This window comes from Triturus cristatus, chromosome 8 (genome assembly GCF_964204655.1).
Source record: "Triturus cristatus chromosome 8, aTriCri1.1, whole genome shotgun sequence".
Lineage (NCBI taxonomy): Eukaryota > Metazoa > Chordata > Amphibia > Caudata > Salamandridae > Triturus > Triturus cristatus.
The window spans coordinates 1,583,025,822-1,583,050,886 of record NC_140591.1 but is presented as its reverse complement, the minus strand read 5'-3'; the positions used below and the strand labels follow the sequence as shown (position 1 = coordinate 1,583,050,886).

The window sequence follows — 25,065 nt, the reverse complement described above, 5'->3', positions numbered from 1 at the left end:
CAAAGAGAAAATCAGAGCGCAGCTGATCTTGGGGATCAGGAGTAAGACGCTACGAGGCATGATACTTCGCAAACCTAACATTACGATGAACGATATCCTCGTCCTGGCCCGGACTCACGACCTGTCGGCAGCACGTGCAGAGGAGATGGATCTAGCCCTTGTGAAAGGAGCTGCCAGCACGGTGGAGGTCAAAGCGGAGAAAGCAGACGCAGTCCGGAGGAAAGAACGACCACCCAAGCCCCACGACCGGCGGGCCCCCGATCCAGCCAGGTCATGCGGATACGGCGGATACGACGAACACCCCCTCAAGGCGTGCCCAGCCCGTGGGAAAACATGCACCAACTGTGGCATCGACAACCACTTTGCGTCCGTCTGCCGCAGGAATATGCAACGGAGCAGCCACAAGCGGGACAAGCCGATGAGGAAGCTAGTACGGCAACTATCACACACATCCTTATCGTCGCAGCCACGGCCCAAGAGAGAACCAGTCAGGGAGTACCCAGAATCGGACACTGAGTCCGACGATGAGGGAGAAACGTACCTCGTATCGTTTACCAGAGCCCTCAAAAGCACCCGGCGACCTCAGCCGCGCTGCGACATATTGATTGCCGGATCGGAGGTGAACGCTGTGATAGATACCGGCGCGTCAGTGACAGTTATGGGGGTGCAACAATACAATCGCCTCAGACCACGGCCGGAGCTCCGCCCGTCGAAGGCCAAGATCTTCGATTACGGAAGCGACACGCCGCTTCCGCTGAAGGGCAAGATGAGGGTCGCAGTGCAGTCAGAGAAGCCAGAAATTGTCATCGACATTCATGTCATCAATCAGGAAGTAGACACACTTCTCAGCGGCCATGCGGCCGAAGATCTAGGACTGATCTCATTCCTCAGAGTGGTCCAGGACCGACAAGTCGACGACTTGCTGGAAGCATTTCAGGGCCTATTCTCAGGCCTAGGAAAGATCAAGAGGCCACCAGTACGACTTCATATAGACACCGCTGTGCAACCAACAGCCCTCCGGCACAGGCGCATCCCGTTTCACCTGCACCCGTTAGTAGAGGAGGAACTCCGACGGCTGGAGGAACAAGGCGTTATAGAAAAGGTTACGGGACCCACACCTTGGGTGTCACCAATGGTAATAGCCGAGAAACCACGACAACCTGGGAAGATACGGCTATGCATCGACATGCGCCTCCCAAACAAGGCCATCACAAGGGAGAGGCACATCACGCCGACCATGGATGACATTGTCTCCGACCTGAACGGTGCCCGATGGTTCTCGAAATTGGACCTAAATGCGGGGTACCACCAACTCACCCTAGCCAAGGAGAGCCGGTACATTACCACCTTCAGCACGCATTTGGGACTACGGCGGTACAAGCGCCTTAATTTCGGGATCTCATCGGCGGCCGAAATATTTCAGAACACAATTAGAGACATCCTGGTCGGACTGCCTGGCGTCCTGAACGTGAGTGATGACATCCTCATCTACTCCAAGACAGTCGAGGAGCACTACCGACACGTCCGGGCCACCCTCATGCGCCTCCAAGAGCACGGCGTCACCCTACACCGGGAGAAGTGCCAGCTGTTCCAGCAGAAGATCGAGTTCTTCGGCTACGTTTTCACCAAGGAGGGCATCCAAGTAGACCCTCGAAAGTCGCTAGCCATCAAAACAGCCGCGGCCCCCGCGTCAGTGGCAGAGGTACGCAGTTTCCTAGGGATGGGCACATACTGCGGAAGGTTCGTCCCGAATCTGGCCACCCTAGCCGAGCCCCTGAGACGCCTCACCAAGACCGACGTGGCGTGGCAGTGGACGGATGCCGAAGAGCGAGCCTTCGAGGCGATCAAAGAGGCGCTTCTAGACCAGACAACACTGGTCTACTTTGACCCGACCAAGAAAACCGAAATTCTAGTGGATGCCAGCCCCGTAGGGCTGGGGGCAGTCCTAACACAAGAACAGGAACCCGGACAGTGGGCAACTCTGGCGTACGCGAGCAAGGCCCTCACCGACACGGAGAAGCGATACTCCCAGATCGAGCGGGAAGCACTGGCGATCCGGTGGGGCTGCCGCCATTTCCATCTTTACGTGTGCGGGCACCCATTCACAGTGGTGACAGACCATCAGCCGCTGGTGCCGCTGTTCCGAGGAACAGCTCCACACCTGCCCCCACGCATAGAGCGATGGGCCACCGGTCTGCAACAATATCACATGACTGTAGTGTACCGGCCAGGGGCCAAGAACCCGGCAGACTTCCTGTCCCGCCACCCAGAACACGACGGTGCACCCGAGCACAGGGACACTGAGGACGACGCCGAGGAACACCTCGACATGGTGGCGGCCCTGACGTGCCCCAGGGCCATGACGCTTGGAGAACTCCAAGAAGTAGCCGACCAAGACCCCGTGATAGTCAAGGTCAAGAATACCATCCTCGAGGGAAACTGGCAATCGTTTCTACAAACGGCAAACTCGTGGGCCAGTGGAGACCGTGAGGATCTTCAACACATGTGGAGGGTACGACACGAGCTGAGCGTGACCAGAGGGGGACTATTTCTAAGAGGTTCCCGAATCGTCATTCCAGGAGCACTTCGGACCAGAGCGACCCAGTTAGCACACAAGGGGCACCAAGGTACAGAGAAGATGAAGGCCCGGATGAGGGAGAAAGTCTGGTTCCCGGGTATGGACGACTACGTCACCGACACCGTCCGCAGCTGCCAGTCATGCCAGCTAACAGGGGAACCCCAACCACCGGCGCCCATCATAACTGAAGAGCACGGGCACGCCCCCTGGGAGAAGATCAGCGTGGACTTTGGGAGCCTACCCGATGGGCGAGTCACCCTCGTCATCATGGACAGCTATTCGAAGTACCCCATTGCTGAGGTCCTACCGTCCACCGCGTTTGTACATGTGAAACCTGCCCTGGAGAAGGTATTTGGGATGTTTGGGTACCCCGAGGAACTGCGGAGTGACAATGGACCCCCGTTCCAAGGGCACGAGTTCGAAGAACTCCTGAGCACACACGGCATCAGACACAGGCGCTTCACCCCGCAGTGGCCCCAAGCCAACGGGGAGGTGGAGCGGTTTATGCGCACCATCAATAAGGTGCTACGCATCGCGGTGGCCGAACAACTAGACCCAGAGCAAGAACTACAGCGATTCCTAGGGGAATACCGCAGCACTCCCCACTGGTCCACCCGACAAGCCCCCTGGGCGTTGATGTTCCAAGGAGCTCGCAGGGATGGGCTACCAGTAGCCCCAGGGTGGGTAGCACCGCCCTTCAGTGAGGAAGAAGCGTTCCGAAGGCGCCAAAGGCGAAACGACAGAGTCAGTGAGGCTCGGAGGGCCGTAACCCGAGAAGTTCAAGAAGGTGACACAGTGGTCCTCAAAGAGCGCCGGCCAGGAGGAAAGTTTAAAACCCGATATGAAAAAGGATACTGGAGAGTGGTCGACCGCCGAGGGACCATGGTGACAGCGCGTCGAGGGAGAGACCTGGTCACCTGGAACATATCGTGGTTCAAGGTGGTGAGGAGGCCCGCAGATAACCTCGAGACAGCGGATCTCGACATGGACCACGACTTGGGAGACAACTCAGGGGACACATCCCGCTCCGACCCACGGAGCAACACAGACTCTGAGCCAGGTGACGCCGATGGCACCGGAGGTGGACCAAGGCAATAAGTACCACCGGAAACCTCGGCCCCAGGCACCCGAAGGGCCACCAGGTATGAGCTGAGGGAGAACCCCAGGCCCAGCAGTCGGCTGAGAGACTTTGCGTGCCAAGTAAGTGACGCAGCGAAGTAATAAAAGAACTGTTGTCAAGGACTGAGTTGAGAAGGGATGTTACAGTTAGCGCTCTAGCGTTTCCGCTAAAGCGCTGTTGAACGCACGCAGGTTGCGCTCACATCGAGGACGTGAGCGCGGTAATATAAATAATAAACGGGCGGACGAGCGACAGTTCGCGCCCAACTAAGAAACTGTGTGTGTGGTCCCTGCTTACGCTGCTAGCGCACGAGGCCTCCCCTGGGCTCCCCAGGCTACGAGAGTGGTACTCCAGGGCACACCCCTCCCAGACAGAGGTCAGGGGTTAAAACACAACAGGATGGAGGTTTTCCTACGTAGTTTTAAAAAAGCAGATTTTAAAACCAATCGTAGAAGGAGGCAGACAGCCTCCAAGTAAAATTGTGTAATTATGTTCTCTCCAGGTCTGGCAAATACTGCCGGCAAGTGTACTCATAAAGTGACCTTTAAAACCATTTTACATGTGAAAAATGCAATATGCCAAATCTGCATTAAAGTGTAGCATTTCTCACAACGTTTCTGATGGATTTCTTGCAAAGTTATCTTTTAGCCACGAGGTCTGGCCAGTGCACTGTTAGGGGTGACGGGGGCGGGGTGGCGGAGGTGGGCAATTGGGAGGGGGAGACAGCGTTGGGCACTGCACGGGAGATTGGGGAGATAAGATATGAGCAAGCTGACAAAAAAATGTGTAATGAAACCGGTGCTCATGTAAAGCGTCGAGATCCCTTTGAATAAAGCAAAAGAGGAGGGGGAAATTAATACAGAGCGGAAAGAGGTCTCGAACTCGGAGCAGTGGTGGGGCAGGCAAGTGGGAGGGGTGAGAGGGTGTTGGTACGGCACAGGAGATCCGGGATATCGGGGAGATGAGTCATCCGCAAGATGACAAAACAAGGAATGCGCGTCAGAGAGAGGGGGAGCAGGAGGTGAGCCCGGGAGTGGTGCGTGCGTGCGCGCGCAGTCTGCTCATTTTCAAGCACTGCACTCGTGCTTGAAAATGAACAGAGCGACGGCTAAAGGCCCTCCTATGCAACGCTTGCACGGTGCGTAGGCGAGACCTAACAAACACAAAATTATCTACTTATCTATGACACTTGAACAGCATTATAGTGCCATGTATGGCCGTGAAATGAGGTCAAGCCAAATTACATTTAAGCTTGATATTTTATGCGCGTTAGTAAGCCTACTGTAGGCAGCCATATTGCTGCTGGCTCATGTTGCTGGACAAACAAACAAAATAATCACAGCTGCAGTGAGGGGAAGCACTTTTTCTGTGGAAGCACACAAGTTCTTCCCAATCAAAACGTACTCCTGGCCACCAAAATGTGGGCGAGGCCAAAGCCCTTTTAGTAGTACTCCTATCGTAACAATTCATAACCAATCAGTCCTTAAGCCATGATCATTCGCTTGCCACGATATCAAAGTCAGTCCTGCTGTACTGAGCTTAAGCTTTGCCAAAAGCCAAAAAGTGCAAAGCAAACACTGTCTTCAATGGAAGCACACAACTTCGGCCCTATAAAATTCTGTACTTTGGAAACTCACAGGTGGGAGAACTCTCAGTAGTGGTACTCCGAAAGCTAATTTTTGTTGGTTGATCACATGAGGTTAATTGACAGCTGCTCTAGCCCTAAAAACGCATGTAGATCAGTGTAGCTCTGAACATTTCATACAACTCTCAAATACACAACCGCACGCTGAGGTCTAAAGTTAATTATGCAAAGGCAATGGGATGGTGCTGGGGCTGCAAAACAACAGTACATTCCTCATGACTGCCCTCCTCCCATCTGTGCAGCTGCCAGAGAAAAGCAAGCATTGGCATAGCCAATAGGTCTCGACTTTGGGACCTTATAAATGTTTAGCCATGCAACAGTTGGTGTTGTTGCACCAAGGATATTGTGCTGCAAAACTAAATACTTATAAACCCCCAAAGTCGAGACCTATTGGCTATGCCAATGCTTGTCTATCTCTGCCTTTTGGAATGTCAAGGATTAGATTTGCAAGAAATCTTCCCACGTTGTTTATATACAGATTAAATAATTGTGGGATTAATGCAAAGCTTAGGGGTTTTAAGTAAAATAGCTCAAGAGCCTGCACCCCTTGCAGCTATTTATAACCTGATATTGCAAAGAAGACTCTGCCTTTAATCCTTACGAAGCAATTAAATGAGTACACTGGAGTTGGGTAATTGTTACATATGTTAACCCAGTACGGAGGCACCTAGCATGGTATTACTGTTGGAAAGCTCGAGTTACTTTTGTTTACAAGCAGGAGCTGCAGAGTGACCACATCTCAGATCACCCCCAGGATGGTGGTGGAGGCAGTGAGAGCTGGGAAGAGGGGGTCAGCTTCTGAGATTGCAAGTCAGTTAGAATGAGAGGGCTGTGCTATCATGCACCCGCCATGCCCCCCTGGCTGCCGACTCCGCTTAGCTTTACTCCTGCTCCTCTCCTTCTACAGTCAAAAGAAAAGGAAGGACTGCAACTTATGCCAGCGGACTAGACACCTTAGAGCCTCTGCTGCGGAGATCTGTGTACAACGCGATAGCGTTGGATCTCGCTTGACTGCTTTAGCCTGCAGTCCAAATAAAGGAGACGCTTTTACACCGCTGTTTCACAAGTGTTTTGTATAAATCTGCATCTTATAAACAAGCGACATAAATCCCATCTCCCGCACTTACCAGAGATGAGTTTTGTCAGGGAAATGGTAGCAGGACTGACCAACAGTGTGAACGGCCGCCAAACGGCCTCACATCATGCACCTCTAGTTTGCGACCCACGAGTGGGAGGAGTGGGAGGGAGAGGGGTAGTGTGAGGCAGAGATAAGAGGGGTAGTGGGTGGGAGAGATGGGGGATTGGGAGGGAGGTATTGGGAGTGTGAGGGAGAGATGATTGGGTTGGTGAAGGTGCGCGGGAGAGATGTATTTTATTGTAAACAAGCAACGACGTTACGAAAGAGAGCTAATATCCTCACCAGATGCACCAAGATGTACCATACTACCACAAATAAAGGTGTAATGAAACCGGTGCTCGAGTAAAGCGCTCCATAACACAGTGACTGCATCAGGCACACAGGAAAAATGTGACAGAAACAATGCTACCTGCAGGCACACAGAAACAGCTGCAGAACTATCTGCATGGAGGAAACACGTAGCAAAACAGCAGCAATGCTAGAGACACCTCGTGTACATAACACAGTGACTGCATCAGGCACACAAAAGCAAAGTGACAGCACCAACGCCACCAGCATCAGCTGCAGGCACTGAGATTAAGAGTACTGCCTGCTACAAGCATAGAGTTATGATGTGAAAGTAGCAGCTTTGACTGAAAAACGTATATTCTTCATGAGCTGGTGTCTGGAATGGACTAATGGGGACGCAGAGATTACATGTCCCTGTCCTAGGAATGGTTACCGATCTTTCTTGGGATGGAGGTTTTCCTACGTAGTTTTAAAAAAGCAGATTTTAAAACTGTAGGAGAGTAGGGTCTGCAATCCTATGATCACCCAGATTTTTTGCTTTTGCTTCATTAGTTTACGACTTTCTCCGGCTGTGGGCCTGCCAATCAGACCCACAGCCTAGCTGTTCTCTCTCGAAATTAACACACATGTACATTAGGTGCATCCACTAATTGGAACTGGGCCGCCTTGTCAGTCCCTGTCTCAGCATACCACAGGTATCCAGGGCATCGGTGTATCCAGGGCCTACCAGGGGCTGAAGCATGTATTATGCCACCCCTGGAATGGCCGCCCAAATCTGCCACAACTGGCTGCACGACAGCTGGGGCCACGTGGTGTAATCACCCGTTGCTGTAGGTGTAGTATTCCTACACCTAAACCCTAAAATGGACACATGGATTCCTATCAGTCACTCCTATAGCAGGCCTTATCAATCCTGAAGGCAGGGGGGGCGTGGCTTACCACGCAGCGAGAGCGGACATGCCCGGGTAGAGCTCCTGCCTGAGCTCGCCTACACCGGGCCTTTTATCCGCTAAAATCCTCCTTTTTCTGGCCCAAAACTGCCGGCGGACCTGATTCGGCATCTGCTGCGTGCCCTGGCCGAGTTTGGGGCACATCGGAGGCACCGCGCACCACCGGCGCCGACAGCGAGACTGGGGCCGCCCTGGGGAGCCTGCGCCTGGGGAGGACGCCTGCGCGAGTCCGCGGCTTGAGGCGACACACCAGGCCTCGAGGGACTCGGCGGCCTCCCGCGATCCAACACCATAGCTGGCCCTGATTTGCTCCCTGCTACATGCCCTGGCCAAACTTGGGGCTCCTTGGAGACGTCGCGCGACGCTGCCACCAACGACGGGCCTGGCGCCGCACTGACGAACCCGCACCTGGGGACGGCGCCTACGCGAGTCCGCGGCTTGAGCTGCCCTCGCAGGCCACACGCTGCGGCATAGGATACGCCCTGCGACTGCTGTCGTGACCCCCTGCGAGGCGGACACAGCGACCGGGGGCTCCTTGGGGGCCCCCCTCCCCCGTGGGCAGACTCCGGACGACGGCGACGACGGCGGACTGGGAGCGGCTTCAGCCGCCTGCGTGGATGCCCTCTGCGGTGCCCAGTGGACAGGCAAGTCGGCGGACGGGGGCCTGGGGGCCGGCGGGGTAGACCCGGAGAGGGGACGGACACGGGAACCTGAGGAGGAGACGGCGACCCTTGGACCCGCGGCGCGACGCGGGGAACTCACCTCCCCCCGCTCTGACCTGAAGGCTGCTGCACCGTAATCTGGCCTCCTTCGCACAGGTTCCCCATAGACCAGCATGCCACGCCGCCTGCGGCCGCACTTGCGCTGACGAACCTCCGAGAGATTGGACCTGATCGGAGCTGCACAGGTGCCCTGCTCCCCTGGGAAGAGTCCTTTGCCCTGCGCTGCTTGGAGCTGCTAACTCTACGGCAGGTGAGACGTGGCTCCCAACGGCGATCCCGGAGACGCCGGGGTGACCTGTCGCGGCCGACGGGCCCCTGACGCACAACACCGGGGGTCATTAACTTGCGCTCGCCACCAGCCCCATGCCGGGAGGAGCGCGGACACGCACTGGATCGGGATCTGCGGTGGCAAAGGGGAGACAAACGAAAACGGCGCACAAGATGGATGCCGACCACGTGGCGGCGAAGCTGGACAGCGTCTTGGCGGCCATGGAGCGGATGGAAGAGTCGCTGCAACAGACGCGCACCTCCCTGGAGACCAGAATCGATGGCGTGGCGATTGACCTGACCCACCTCCGCGCCGACCACAAGAAGCTGCAGGCCCGCACTAAGACACTGGAAGATGGAGTGGCAGCGGTTGAACCATTGGTGGCGCAAACAGACAAAAAGGTACGTGACCTCCTCACCAGAATGGACCTCTTGGAGGGCAGGGCTGAGGATGCGGAAGGACGGGCACGACGAAACAACATTCGCCTCGTGGGCATCCCAGAGAAATGGGAGGGAGCGGATCCCGCACGTAGGGTCGAGGACTGGCTACGAGACCTTCTTCCAGCTGGCACACTTTCCCCCCACTTTGTGGTGGAGAGAGCCCACCGAGTGCCCATGCGGCCGCTCCCTCCGGGCTCTAACCCCAGGCCATTCCTCCTTAGAGTACTCAACTACCGAGATCGAGACGCGATCCTACGCGAAGCCAGGAACCTCGGGGAGGTCACCGTCGAGAACGCTGCGGTGATGTTTTTCCCGGACTACACTGCGAAAGTTCAGGGACAGAGACGCTCCTTCCTGGCTGTCAAGCGGAGGCTGCGTGAAGCAAACCTAAAGTACTCGCTACTTTTCCCGGCCAAACTACGAGTCGTGCTACGTGACAAGACACACTTCTTTATGAACCCTGAGGAGGTTGCGGCCTGGCTGGATGGAGGTATGCCTGACGCGCCGCGAAGGGCGCCGGGAGCCAACACGATAGAACAGCCCAGGGGCCCGGGAAGGCGACGTCGCCGACGATCATCCACGCCACCGCTGCTCGGGGAGGCAGTACGCCACTCTCCGCCGGCGGCTCTTGTCCAACAGGAGCAACAAGATGCTTTACGCAGAGTGGCGGAAATCAGCAACTCCCCGGCACCGTCGCTCCACCCGGGCGCCAGCCCAGTAGCGTCTTCTACAGATGACGAGGCGATATATGGCTTGCCGGACACGCAGAGCTCTGGGAGACCCCCGGAGGTCACACCCCAGACTGTGGATCTCTTTGGTTGACGGCGGCTGGGCCTGACTGCTGCCACCTACATAATGAAAACCCGCCAGGGCTTCTGCCTGACTGCCCCGCTTGGCCCTGGGGCTGTCCTGGACCTGCCGACGCTCACACTGCCGCTGCCCTGGGGAGCCGAAATGCGGCACTGGCCACTGTAAGTACTTTACCTACTTGTTCATCTGCGGCTCACGCACCTCCGCTGCGGACGCGGGGGAGTGCTCTGCCGCGACTCGTAGCCGGCCCGCGGCGACTTGACCTGCCTGGGAGGAGGGGGCTTACACCCCCCCCTGACACTCTTTCACACCCCGGACTTGTGCCTGGACATGCAGCTGCCGCAGCATGGAATAGGAGACACTGGGCGTCCGCTGGCAAGTGAGGGCTTGCATGCTGCACCCGGGAGGGACACTGGGCACGCCCGTAACTGCATTGTTTTGTTTACTGTTTGAACGCAACCACAAGCACCCCCTTAGACTGTATAGTTCGCGAGCTCACTTGAGTGTTTGGACGGCGACCTGTTGTGTGGCCGACCTTTTGGTATTTGGACTTTGTTGCCATGTTAAGGCTTTTTGCATTCCCCCTGTTCCCTACCCCACTACCCTGTTGGAGATCATGGTACTGCGCATATGACACCTATGACAGTTGCACGGCTGGGACGGGCTACTGGAGCTGGAGGGCCTCTGACCGGGGGACCGCACTTTGGGAGGAGGGATGGCGCGCAGGCACGAGTAGCTGACATGACTAATATACAAATATGCACCTGGAACGTCAGGGGAATGCACACACCAACCAGACGCTATCAAATCTACTCTTACCTAAAGCGCCATCGCATCAACATAGCACTACTCCAAGAGACCCACTTGAACGGAGCTGAGGTGCAAGCACTGCGCCGTCGATGGCGGGGGCAGCTTTACGCCACGGAGTACTCCTCCTATGCGCGCGGCACACTGATATGGATCCGCCCTGGGACCCCCTGGGTAACTACGGAGGTGGCGGTAGATGGGGAGGGCAGATATGCGGCTGCGCAGGGCAGATTAGATGGCCAGCCTCTCACACTAGTGTCCCTCTATTCCCCCAATGTAGATCAGGGCGGCTTTCTGGCGCGGATCTCACAGGTTATGGCACCATGGCACGCAACCTCGTGGATAATAGGGGGCGATTACAATTGCACACTAGATACGGCGCTGGACCGCTCCTTCCCACCCCCGCTAATGCCTCTACACGGGGAGCCACAAAAGCGTTGCTGGAATGGGCTGCGCAATGGGACCTACATGATGTCTGGCGGCAGCGCAACCCGGGGGTGCGGACGTACTCTTACTACTCCGGCGCTCACGACTTGCATGTCCGCCTGGACAGGTTCATGGCTTCCACTGCCCTCCTACCCCACGTGACGGACACACAATACATGGGCCGCACGCACTCGGACCACAACCCACACTTCATGTCGCTGACCTGGGCGCGCCCGCACCCTCCTGTCCCCACTTGGCGCTTGCAGCCTGCGCTGCTGCTAGACGCGGCTTTCCGAGATAACTTGCTCACATGCATTGCGCAATACTTCGAGGACAACGCTGGCACGGCGTCAACTCCACAGACGGAATGGGACGCCTTTAAGGTGGTACTCAGGGGACATTGTCTACGCGCGCAGGGGCACATAAGGCTCCAATTGGAGAGGGACCTGACCAGCTTGGAGTCGGGCTTACTGCCACGGGAAGAGGGGGCTGTGGCTGGCGACGAGGGTCCGCTACATGAGGCCTGCGCAGAACACGCACGCCTTCTAGAGCGACTCCGGAACATAAACTATGCCGCGCACTCGGCGAGGACGCATCACCTGGGCGACAGACCTGGCAAACTTTTAGCGTGGCTCATCTCTCAGGAGACCCGCTCGACACCGGTGGCGGCTGTACAGACGGAAGGGGGGGACTTAGTATACACACAGATCGGTATCCACGAAGCCTTCACGACTCATTATGCAGGGCTGTATCGCTCCCGCTTGGCGGCTCCTCCTATGGCTATCGCTGACTACCTCTCCCCCCTGCCAATGCCGCACCTAACTATTGCGCAGCAGGACGAACTAGGTGCCCCTTTGGAGCCTGATGAGCTCCGAGAAGCCATCTTTAACCTGTCGAATGGTAAAACGCCGGGTCCGGATGGACTGCCGGCCGAGATGTACAAGGCCGGCTCGGATATTCTCATTCCGGAGCTGCTGAAGATGTACACCGCGGCAGCGGAGACTACTGTTCTGCCCCCCACATTAAATGAGGCCACGCTGGTCTCTATTCTTAAACCGGGCAAGGATGGTACACAGGTGGGCTCTTATCGCCCATTGGCACTCCTGAACACAGATTATAAAATCTTGGCTTCTACCTTGGCTAGAAGACTGGCCCCCCATGTGCCCACCTTAGTACAGCGTGACCAGAACGGGTTCGTCCCCACACGCCACACTTCCTTTAACATACGCCGCCTCTTCCGGGTGCAGGAGTACGCTACACGGCAGTGGCCGCGAGCGGGATGCCTCATATTGGATCTGGAGAAGGCTTTCGACTCTGTGGAGTGGCCGTACCTGCGGGCGGTTACAGAGAAATATCGACTGGGGGGGGGATACCAGACTATGATTGGCCTGCTCTACGGCGGACCGACAGTCCGGGTTCGCACGGGCCGCCTCATCTCGGACACCATCTGGGTCTGCAGGGGCACCCGCCAGGGCTGCCCGTTGTCGCCACTGCTGTTCTCACTGGCCATGGAGCCATTGGCCACGACCCTCAGAGCACACGGGCTGGAATGGGGAATCCCGCTGGCGGATGGAATACACGCCGTGTCACTGTATGCAGACGATTTGCTACTGTACGTCAGGGACATAACCGCCATCCCTGCCTCCCTCGCTGGCGTTTTCCGCACTTTTGAAGGAATATCGGGCCTCAGGGTTAACTGGGCCAAGTCGGGGGCGTACCCCTTTAACCCTGACGTACAGGAATGCGACATCCGGCTGGGAGGGGACAGGCTACAATGGCATCCCACCACTTTCCGATACCTCGGGATCCAAATCTACCGCACACCGGCGGATGTCTTGGAAGGGAACATTTGCAGAGCGATCGCTTCTATCCGAGCGCAAATTGGCTTTTGGAATACCCTACCCCTGAACGTGCCCAGCCGTGTGGCGCTAACCAAAATGATCGTGCTACCTCGCCTCCTCTACTACTTCGCGAACATGCCTCTGTACGTGCCCGTCAGGCTCTTTCGCGACCTAGAGGCACTGCTCCGTTCACTCATCTGGAACAAGGGAAGGCCACGAGTGGCGCTGACTAAATTATATATGCCCACAGACTTGGGGGGTCTGGCGGTTCCTAACCTGGAGCTGTACTACCTCGCGGCGCAGATGCAATGGGTGGCGGGATGGCTGAGCGGCAAACACCTCGAAGACACGGCCACACATATGGCTACATGGACGCAAACGCACATTAATGCGCTGTTCCATCCGATAACCCGCGCACCCTGCCCCTCCCAGATCTACCTGGCAGTGGCGCGCAGATGCTTTCTGAGGAGCCTTCGCCTCACGCGCGCTACGAAACCTTATGCCCCTAGCGTACCACTTTTGGGTATGCCCAGCCCGACGGGGCCACTCACGGAGACTCACTTAGCTGGCTGGGACCAAGCGGGAGTGGCCACGCTGAGCGATCTATATGCTGATGGCGCACTGCTCACGTTCGCCAACCTGTCTGAAGACTCGACCCTCCCGGCGGGGCAGTTCCTCCTACATGCTTCCATTCTGCACACACTCACGGCTTCCTGGGGTGACATGACAGATGAGCCTCCGATGCATACCTTCATGCAATACCTACACGTTATGGGCCATGGCGCGCACGTCGTACACTGGCTGGCGCAGGCACTACAGGCGCACTCGCAGCCATCCACAATGGTATTGAGGGAGCGCTGGGCGACGGACAGGGGAAGAGACTGGGCGGACAAGGAATGGGCGATGATACTGGCCGGCCCAACGAACATCCCACGCAACCCCCGCTTTAAACTTATACAGTACTACATCCTACAGCGCGCATACCTCACCCCTGATAAAATTAACAGATATTTCACGAGGACAGACGCAACCTGCCCGCGATGCTCCTTGCCGGGAGCGGATCTCTTACACATGCTATGGCACTGCCCGGAGATACAGGCATACTGGGGCACGGTGCTGCCACTGCTCGCGTACGGCGCGAATGGGCGGCTCCCGCACACATGGGAAGCATGCATTCTAGGACTCTACAGGCGCACAAAAGACAATAAGGTGCAGGCGCGCTTTTGGGACATGGGTCTTATCACGGCCAAACGTATGATTACCAAGCACTGGAAGGCAGCAGTTTCCCCGCACGTTCCCACTGGAGAGCCTCCTTTGTCAATTGGGCGCAAGCAGAGAGCGCAGTGCTCCTTCGCGAGGAAACGGCAGGGCTCCGGAAGTTCCCCATCGCACACCTCTGGGACACTCTCCTTGGGACATTCCAGAGGGCCTGCCGGGATAGGGGGATAACCTGAATCCCTGAGATATGTTGCACCTCCGCTGGTGGGACAGCGCCGGCCCTGGGGCTGCTGGGAGGACGACTCTTATCTCCCCCCCCCCCTTGCCCCTGCTTGCCCCTGACGCCCTGGGGATACTGGTGGGCGGGTGCGGACGCGGACACTAGGGAGTCTCGACCTCCCTGAAAGCCCTCTGTCTCTTTTGTTCCCCTCTCCTGACTTGCGACTCCCCGCGCACGTCGCGCGGTCCTGCCGAGCCCAGCCTGACAGCCAATGACCCTCCTGCTCTGCCGCAGACCGATCTCCCCCCCCCCCCTTCACTCCCCCTCTCCCCCTTAGCCCTGTTTGAGTTTATGACCTTAACCCTAGCACACATTCTTGCTATGCATACACGGGATAGATAAGGACTATGATGCTGCATACCAGGCTCGCCAGCTCTATGCGCTGCCATATGTGTAGCTGTGAGCTATACTGGGTTATCCTTGCCGCGCTTCGGCCCGCGCTCTGAGCGCGCTGCTGGCGTTCGACCACCCAGAGGCCTCTACATTCTGGGGACATGGCGACGTCCGCTGGGTCACTGGCTTGGGGCTTGGGTGGCAGCCGGCATAGCCGTGGAGTGGGCTAGATCACAGCGCCATCCTCTACCGTTGATAGCATGCACCTGTGACACCTCTAAAACTAAAAAGCACATACGTAACATTCCGCGCCTACTCCCTTCACAACGCACACACCCCCCCTTCTGCGCGCATGTCATCCTGAATAACGCCGCCGGACCTCCGGGTTGTCGGCTAAATGGCTGTGTTCTCATATCTGGAGATGTACACTTTATTTAACTGCTTTACCACCTGGACGGTGACTGTGCGTTGTAAGACGACATAAATGTGCACAATAAAGGTTTTAAAAAAAAAAAAAAAAAAAAAATCAATCCTGAAGGCAGAGTGCAGGGAATCATGTGGGACGGTGCTCTGGCGCGAGCTGAGCCCGTCGACGGCTTGCGGAACCAAGTCCTAATAGCCGTTCCATGGTGACGCGGGCCAACTACTTTTAATGCATTATAATCCTTGCGGTTATTTGCTAACTTTGGCCTCACATCACCTACACATGTCGAGTAAGGTGTCATACGAATGGGAATACGAACCCCTCGCCAGTCCTGGTGACGGGGTTAGCATTCCCCCCTTTTAGAGGGACACGACATGGAAGTAACCTTGAACCCCGGTTAAAGTTGACTCAAGCCTCAGCATCACAAAATGGATGCTGCCACCAGACACAAGTCTGACCTCCTGCTGCTGGGGGACCTTCCAGCAAGGGGAGCTTGGACAAAGGGTTTCCTGTCGAGGGCGGTGTTAGCACCATCCCAGACAGGGTTTGTGTATCCCAGGTAGGCAGGGCTGAAAGGAAGGTGATTGCAAGTGGCACCCCGGTGCTCACTGTGCATAGCCCGGCTCAAACCAGTTTCGGGGGCACACCAGCCCCTGAGCTGGCGCGAAGCCGGACAAAGGATAGGGGTGTAACCACCCCCCTCCTGGCTCCACCCATAGGTAGAACCTAGTCACGGGCCAGCCCCTTTTCTTAGAATAAAGGTAGGAGCGAGTCCCCTTCCCAAATTGGATAATCAGATAATCGGATAACTCCGAATCACGAACCACTTTCCACGAAAGGAACTCTTGACTATTTCTGAAGACTCTCCCTTGTGGCTAAGGAGTAGCCACCCTGCACCAGCAGGCACCACCTAAGCGCTTGCGGTTTGCTGTACGTCTCCTACGGATCAAGACTGCCCAGCTCGACGAGACCCGAGTTCCCTGCCATCTCTGACCTTTTACCTACCTCATCAGCCCAGCTGAGAGTCGTAGGTGTGACGAGACCTGCGGGACCGGCTATCTTCAGAACCTGCACGACGCTTATCTAGCACGCCCACCGAGGGACCCTCGAGTGAGTGCACCTAGGGTTTGAGAAGCCCTAAACCCTGAGCAGCTCCTGCATCGAAGTCTGTCTCCCCAGCATCCACGAGATCTGCGTGGGGGCCCTTCCGCTTCTTGCTGTTCCCAGCGTTGTCCGACCACTTGCCGACCGGCTTGTGGCCCTCTTCACGACGCTCCAAGATTATTTGCATCACCGGTCTGGTTGCTCCAGACTGGCTCTTGCTCCCCTTCAACAGAGGAGTGCCACGGACCCTCCTGGTCCACCCCCGACGCCATCTTGACTCCCCCGCTTGGGTTGCCACTGCCAAGATCCGCTGCCCCTTCCTGGGCCCAGCATCATCGACAGCAGACACCTTCGTGGGACAGCTCGCCCTCCATCCTGGTCGCCGCCGCGCCTCCTGGTCCGAGGAACAGCCGAGTCCGACGTCACCCACTCACCTGGTCGAGGTGACTTCAGCCGGTACCCCCCTGGTACCCACACGATCGCTGGCTAGCGGTTGGGAACTGAGTCCCCTCTGCTTTCAGGTTTCCTTCATCACCGATCCAGGCTTGGATCGCTCTGAACATCGTCACTGGTCGCCTGCCAGCAACTTCTTCTTTCAGGCTCCTGAGACTACACGAGGACTCCCGACATCTTGCCGAACTTCACGCAGCCGCAGCCTCCGGGCTAGGTAACTCGAGCATCTCGGTGCTCCATCGCAGGTTCGCTCTACAAGTGTCCAGTTCCTTTTTCGTTTAGTCCCACTGATCGGAACACTCCGGAATCAGTACCTCCAGACTCTAACCATTCGCATTTCACTGTTAGTGTAGATGGTTTCTCGTGCCCCTCGGGCATTTGTGTAAATTGTGCAACTGAAGTATTTTCCTAAGAGTTTTGTAGTGTGCTTAGCTCCCTGACTCATAAAGAGCCAGGGTAGTCTTGTTATAAATAAATATCCTTTTATTTTCATAACAACTTGTGTGGTGTCCTTTCACTTGGTGTTCAAGGGGTATATGTGATGGTAAACAGCTGGCTTAACACGCCCTCTAGAGTTTAGCCTAAGACTGCTCGTATCCACGCTACTAGGATAGCTGGTCTATAAGGTTGACTTACAACCAATCATCAATAAGGGTCGTTTGGAATGATACACAGTGATCACTAGAATAGTGAGCACTACATATCAGGCCAACTTCTCACATTGGTGAGCAGCGGTTGGGATTTGAGCTTGCTGTTGTTTTACCACACACGTATCCTAAGAATATCGCAGTGAAAGATCACATAAGTACCCAGGTACATATAACTTAACTTAGAATACTCCGAGTTCTACTGAACCGGCTGTTGTAGTGTAACAGGGCTTAGCACACCCTGACTACAACTCTTAGCAAGGGATCAGTAGGTAAACACATAGTGTAGGTAGGTGCATCACTTACACCTCACTAGAAAAGCATGTCGGTCCACGGAGAGTCTTCGCAGACTCCCTTAGTGGTCAGTGACCCTCCACAGGTCGTGTCACGATATGCAACTCTTAGCTTCAAGGAGATGAGACAACTGTGTGCCTCCAGGAAGCTAAACCAGGGTTCTAACCCTACCATCGCAATACTGATAGGTCTCTTAGAGGCGTACGATGCTAGGAGGTCCTCTAACCCAGGTCCCCCCAGTGCAGATGGGAACATGCCTCCCTTAGAGGGAACCCTCGGTGACCCAGACCTCGACCTCCACACAGAGGAGGAGGACGAGGACGAGTTATCGGGAGACGAGGCAGACAAAGGTCCAGTGGTAGTCGGCAGGCTTACAAGGACCAACTTAAGCAGGCATGAGAATGGAACTGGGGGAGCCCCGGGCCCACGCTCAAGCAGGCTTAACCTTGGGAACGGACGAGCTAGGTCTCTCTCCAGAGGCTCTGGCAGATCGGTTCATACACATGTCTCTCAGGCATCTTCTCAGAGAGGAATGACTTCCCCTCAGAGGAGGGAGCATGAAGCGAAGATGCGGGAGGTCAATCTGAGGATCGAGCGGGAAGAACTTGCCCTCGCCAAAGAAAGACTTGCCTTGGCCCGAGATCAGAAATTAAGTGGGTTAGATCCCACTGGTGGCAGCATTCTCAATAGAGAGAAAGACAGGGGTATAGACACTAGACACCTGAGTAAAATAGTGCCCCCCTTTAAACAAGGGGACGACATCCACAAGTGGATAACTGCCTTGGAGAGGGCCTGCACTGTCCAGTGCGTCCCCCCAAGTCAGTGGGCAGCTATACTGTGGCTTTCCTTTGAAGGTAAAGGAAGGGACAAGCTCCTCACTACAAGAGCTGAGGATGCTAACAACTACCAAGTCCTGAAGAACACACTGATTGATGGGTTCGGCTTAACCACGGAACAGTACCGGGTGCTGTTCCGGGACACCCAGAAAATTCAGTCTCAGGATTGGGCTGACTTTGTCGATTGTGCCACTAAGGCTTTGGAAGGCTGGTTGCTGGGTAGCAAGGTTACTGATTACACAGGATTGTACAATCTTATCATGCGAGAACAGATTTTAAACAACTGTCAGAACCAATTGTTGCATCAGCACCTTGTCGACTCGGATCTGACCTCTCCCCAAGAATTGGGAAAGAAGGCAGACAGATGGGTCAGAACAAGGGTCAAGCAGAACCAGAATCAGAACCAGGGTGGTCAGAAGAAAGCAGACCAAAAGGGTAACAAGAACGAACAAAATGACCAGAAGTCTTCGACAGGTCCCCAACAAACCAAAGAGGGTGGGGGTCAGGCTTCACAGAAGAAGAAGACTCAAGAAGGCCAGTCAAAAAGGTGGTGCCAATACTGTAAAAGTAAGACTCACTGGTTTAGTGAGTGCACCAAGAAAGGAGGGCAAACTCCTGCCACTGCAGCCCCTAAGGCACCTGCGCCCCCTAGTACAGTCAGCAGTGGTAGTGCGCCTCCCAAGGCATTAGTTGGGTTAACCTTGGGAACCGAGGGGAGTGACGACTTAGTCGGCACGCTCACTCAGGCCGTCCTTGTCTGTACAGGGGATATGGATATGTCCCCTGATGCCAGTCCCAATACTTTGGGCAAATACAGACAGACACCTTTGATAAATGGAAAAGTGGCTCAGGCCTACAGGGACACGTGTGCCAGTGTCACCATGGTGACGCCTAACTTTGTGGACCCTGGACAGATCATGCTAGGTACCGATTACCTAGTGACTAATGCCAGCAACGTCACTACCAATCACAGTATGGCAGTTGTTGATTTCTCCTGGGGAGGGGTAAGTGGCCCGAAAAAGGTTGTGGTTAGTTCAGACCTCCCCGTAGAATGTCTGTTGGGCAATGATTTGGAAACGTCACAATGGTCAGAAGTGGAACAGAGGACTCACATGGAGATGTTAGGCTTGCCAGCACATGTCCTTGCTGTGACCAGGTCACAGGCCAAAAGATGCCCCACTGAACAGGTGCTGGATCCTGGAAGAACGGACCAGACACCTTCCAAGAAAAGGAGCAGTAAGGGTAAGGCTTCGCCTTCCCCCTTGCCCCAGGTCGTGGATCAAGTCTCCGAGGAGGCTGACCTTAAAGAACTGAGGGAAACTGAGCCGCAAGAGCTTGAACCTGGTCAGGTTGAGTTTCTGGGCTCAGGGGGACCCTCCAGGGAAGACCTGGGGAAGGCACAGTTAGACTGCCCCTCACTTGAACCCCTCAGACAGCAGGCCGCTGCTGAGGCTGCAGGGAACGCCACAGGTACCCACAAAGTGTACTGGGACGATGGACTCCTGTACTCCGAGGCAAGAGACCCCAAACCTGGTGCGACCAGGAGGCTGGTCATCCCCTTGTCTCTGAGAGGTTTCCTTCTCACCTTGGCCCACGAGATTCCCCTTGCAGGTCACTTAGGCCAGAATAAGACTTGGGACAGAATTGTTCCACACTTTCACTGGCCCCACATGTCCGAAGATACGAAGGAGTTTTGCCGCTCCTGTGTCACTTGCCAAGCCAGTGGTAAGTCAGGTGGCACGACAAAGGCCCCCCTCATACCACTACCAGTGGTGGGGGTACCCTTTGAACGAGTGGGGATCGACATTGTCGGACCAATGGAACCCCAGACAGCATCAGGGCACAAGTTTATACTGGTGGTGGTGGACCACGCCACCAGGTATCCTGAAGGTATTCCCCTTAGGACCACTACAGCACCTGTGGTGGCACGGGCCCTACTTGGAGTGTTCTCCAGAGTGGGCTTCCCTAAGGAGGTCGTCTCCGACAGAGGTGCAAACTTCATGTCGGGATATCTGACTGCTATGTGGAAGGAATGTGGTGTCAACTACAAGTTCACCACACCCTATCACCCACAATGCAATGGGCTTGTTGAGAGATTCAACAGGACCCTAAAAGGGATGATTCACGGACTACCTGAAAAGCTTCGGCGGAGATGGGATGTCCTGATACCCTGCCTCTTGTTCGCCTACAGAGAGGTCCCGCAGAAGGGGGTTGGCTACAGCCCTTTTGAGCTTCTGTTCAGACATCCTGTAAGGGGACCCCTTTGTTTGGTAAAGGAAGGATGGGAGAGACCTCTCAGAAAGCCGGCATCAAACATTGTGGACAATGTGCTCGGTCTCCGCTCGCGGATGGCGGAGTACATGGAAAAGGCGTCTAAAAACCTGGAGGCGAGCCAAGAATTACAGAAAGCTTGGCACGACCAAAAGGCTGTCCTGACTGTGTACCAGCCTGGACAGAAGGTGTGGGTGCTGGAGCCAGTGGCCCCAGCAGCACTCAAAGACAAATGGTCTGGGCCCCACACGATCATTGAGCAAAAGGGAGAGGTCACCTACTTGGTAGACCTGGGAACTCCCCGGAGCCCCCACAGGGTGCTCCATGTACACAGGCTCAAGGCATATGTCGACAGGGAGGGCATGGGCTTGCTCATGGCCACAGATGAGGGACAGGAGGAGGAGAGTGACCCTCTCCCAGACCTGCTCTCTCAGAACCCTGACGATGGATCAGTAGATGGTGTTGTCTTTTGTGGCAGCCTCTCTGGACATCAACAAGAGGATTGTAAACAGGTTCTTCAATCCTTTCGACATATGTTCTCTCTGACACCCCGTCAGACCAAGTGGTGTACCCATGAGGTCGACCCTGGGGACAGTCTGCCCGTAAAGAGTAAAATCTATCGGCAACCTGATCATGTCAGAGACTGCATCAAGACAGAGGTGCAGAAAATGTTGGAGCTGGGAGTCATTGAACCCTCGGACAGCCCCTGGGCTAGTCCCGTAGTGCTCGTGCCGAAACCTCACACCCAGGGCGGTAAGAAAGAGATGAGGTTTTGCGTGGACTACAGAGGTCTCAATGCGGTCACTAAGACTGACGCCCACCCGATACCAAGAGCAGACGAACTTATCGACCGGTTGGCCTCGGCCAACTACTTAAGTACGTTTGACCTGACAGCTGGGTATTGGCAAATCAGGTTAGCTGAGGAGGCCAAGCCCAAAACAGCATTTTCTACCCCGGGTGGGCATTATCAGTTCGTGGTAATGCCCTTTGGTTTGAAAAATGCGCCTGCCACCTTCCAAAGGCTGGTGAATCGAGTTCTCACTGGGTTGGACGGCTTCTGTGCGGCGTATCTGGACGATATCGCTGTCTTTAGCTCCACCTGGGAGGATCACCTGGTCCACCTGAGGAAAGTGTTAGAGGCCCTGCAAAAGGCAGGCCTCACTATCAAGGCCACCAAGTGCCAGATAGGGCAGACACAGGTTGTATACCTGGGCCACCTTGTAGGTGGAGGCCAGGTTCAACCATTGGAGAGCAAAATACAGGCCATCCAGGACTGGGCTCCTCCAACCACCCAGACTCAGGTTCGAGCTTTCTTGGGCCTGACTGGTTATTACCGGAAATTTGTCAGAAATTATGGATCCATTGTGACCCCGCTAAACGACCTGACAAGTAAAAAGATGCCAAAAAAAGTTCAGTGGACAGCAAGCTGTCAGAAGGCATTCGATGACCTAAAGCAGGCCATGTGCACAGCACCTATCCTAAAGAGTCCAGACTACTCCAAACCATTCATTGTCCAAACAGACGCTTCGGAGCTGGGTGTGGGAGCTGTTCTATCGCAACTGAATTTTGATGGTCATGACCAGCCCATAGCTTTTATTAGCAGGAGGCTGACCCCCAGAGAGAAGAATTGGTCAGCTATTGAGAGGGAGGCCTTTGCTGTGGTTTGGGCCCTGAAGAAGTTGAGGCCATACTTGTTTGGCACTCACTTCAAGATTCAGACCGACCATAAGCCCCTCTTGTGGCTAAATCAAATGAAGGGTGAAAACCCCAAACTACTTAGGTGGTCCATTTCCCTACAGGGGATGGACTTCACAGTGGAGCATAGACCTGGCACTGATCATGGCAATGCAGATGGGCTCTCCAGGTATTTCCACTTAGAGCAAGAAGACTCACCTGGTCAAGGTTAGCTTATTGTCCCAAAGTTTGGGGGGGGGTCATGTAGGAGAGTAGGGTCTGCAATCCTATGATCACCCAGATTTTTTGCTTTTGCTTCATTGGTTTACGACTTTCTCCGGCTGTGGGCCTGCCAATCAGACCCACAGCCTAGCTGTTCTCTCTCGAAATTAACACACATGTACATTAGGTGCATCCACTAATTGGAACTGGGCCGCCTTGTCAGTCCCTGTCTCAGCATACCACAGGTATCCAGGGCATCGGTGTATCCAGGGCCTACCAGGGGCTGAAGCATGTATTATGCCACCCCTGGAATGGCCGCCCAAATCTGACACAACTGGCTGCACGACAGCTGGGGCCACGTGGTGTAATCACCCGTTGCTGTAGGTGTAGTATTCCTACACCTAAACCCTAAAATGGACACATGGATTCCTATCAGTCACTCCTATAGCAGGCCTTATCAATCCTGAAGGCAGAGTGCAGGGAATCATGTGGGACGGTGCTCTGGCGCGAGCTGAGCCCGTCGACGGCTTGCGGAACCAAGTCCTAATAGCCGTTCCATGGTGACGCGGGCCAACTACTTTTAATGCATTATAAACCTTGCGGTTATTTGCTAACTTTGGCCTCACATCACCTACACATGTCGAGTAAGGTGTCATACGAATGGGAATACGAACCCCTCGCCAGTCCTGGTGACGGGGTTAGCATTCCCCCCTTTTAGAGGGACACGACATGGAAGTAACCTTGAACCCCGGTTAAAGTTGACTCAAGCCTCAGCATCACAAAATGGATGCTGCCACCAGACACAAGTCTGACCTCCTGCTGCTGGGGGACCTTCCAGCAAGTGGAGCTTGGACAAAGGGTTTCCTGTCGAGGGCGGTGTTAGCACCATCCCAGACAGGGTTTGTGTATCCCAGGTAGGCAGGGCTGAAAGGAAGGTGATTGCAAGTGGCACCCCGGTGCTCACTGTGCATAGCCCGGCTCAAACCAGTTTCGGGGGCACACCAGCCCCTGAGCTGGCGCGAAGACGGACAAAGGATAGGGGTGTAACCACCCCCCTCCTGGCTCCACCCATAGGTAGAACCTAGTCACGGGCCAGCCCCTTTTCTTAGAATAAAGGTAGGAGCGAGTCCCCTTCCCAAATTGGATAATCAGATAATCGGATAACTCCGAATCACGAACCACTTTCCACGAAAGGAACTCTTGACTATTTCTGAAGACTCTCCCTTGTGGCTAAGGAGTAGCCACCCTGCACCAGCAGGCACCACCTAAGCGCTTGCGGTTTGCTGTACGTCTCCTACGGATCAAGACTGCCCAGCTCGACGAGACCCGAGTTCCCTGCCATCTCTGACCTTTTACCTACCTCATCAGCCCAGCTGAGAGTCGTAGGTGTGACGAGACCTGCGGGACCGGCTATCTTCAGAACCTGCACGACGCTTATCTAGCACGCCCACCGAGGGACCCTCGAGTGAGTGCACCTAGGGTTTGAGAAGCCCTAAACCCTGAGCAGCTCCAGCATCGAAGTCTGTCTCCCCAGCATCCACGAGATCTGCGTGGGGGCCCTTCCGCTTTTTGCTGTTCCCAGCGTTGTCCGACCACTTGCCGACCGGCTTGTGGCCCTCTTCACGACGCTCCAAGATTATTTGCATCACCGGTCTGGTTGCTCCAGACTGGCTCTTGCTCCCCTTCAACAGAGGAGTGCCACGGACCCTCCTGGTCCACCCCCGACGCCATCTTGACTCCCCCGCTTGGGTTGCCACTGCCAAGATCCGCTGCCCCTTCCTGGGCCCAGCATCATCGACAGCAGACACCTTCGTGGGACAGCTCGCCCTCCATCCTGGTCGCCGCCGCGCCTCCTGGTCCGAGGAACAGCCGAGTCCGACGTCACCCACTCACCTGGTCGAGGTGACTTCAGCCGGTACCCCCCTGGTACCCACACGATCGCTGGCTAGCGGTTGGGAACTGAGTCCCCTCTGCTTTCAGGTTTCCTTCATCACCGATCCAGGCTTGGATCGCTCTGAACATCGTCACTGGTCGCCTGCCAGCAACTTCTTCTTTCAGGCTCCTGAGACTACACGAGGACTCCCGACATCTTGCCGAACTTCACGCAGCCGCAGCCTCCGGGCTAGGTAACTCGAGCATCTCGGTGCTCCATCGCAGGTTCGCTCTACAAGTGTCCAGTTCCTTTTTCGTTTAGTCCCACTGATCGGAACACTCCGGAATCAGAACCTCCAGACTCTAACCATTCGCATTTCACTGTTAGTGTAGATGGTTTCTCG

General features: G+C 55.4%; 1 protein-coding gene across 8 annotated transcripts in view; it reads right to left on the bottom strand.

The window, feature by feature from the left end:
* LOC146806245 (uncharacterized) overlaps positions 1-25,065 on the bottom strand; it is a 381,111-nt gene that overhangs the window by 288,774 nt on the left and 67,272 nt on the right. The window contains exon 1 of one of the 8 annotated variants that reach the window (XM_085623490.1): positions 6,471-6,562. The exons of the other annotated variants lie outside the window; for them this stretch is intronic. The gene's annotated coding sequence lies outside the window, so the exon portion shown is untranslated. Of the gene's footprint in view, positions 1-6,470; positions 6,563-25,065 lie in introns of those variants that run through there. 8 annotated transcript variants of the gene reach the window in all.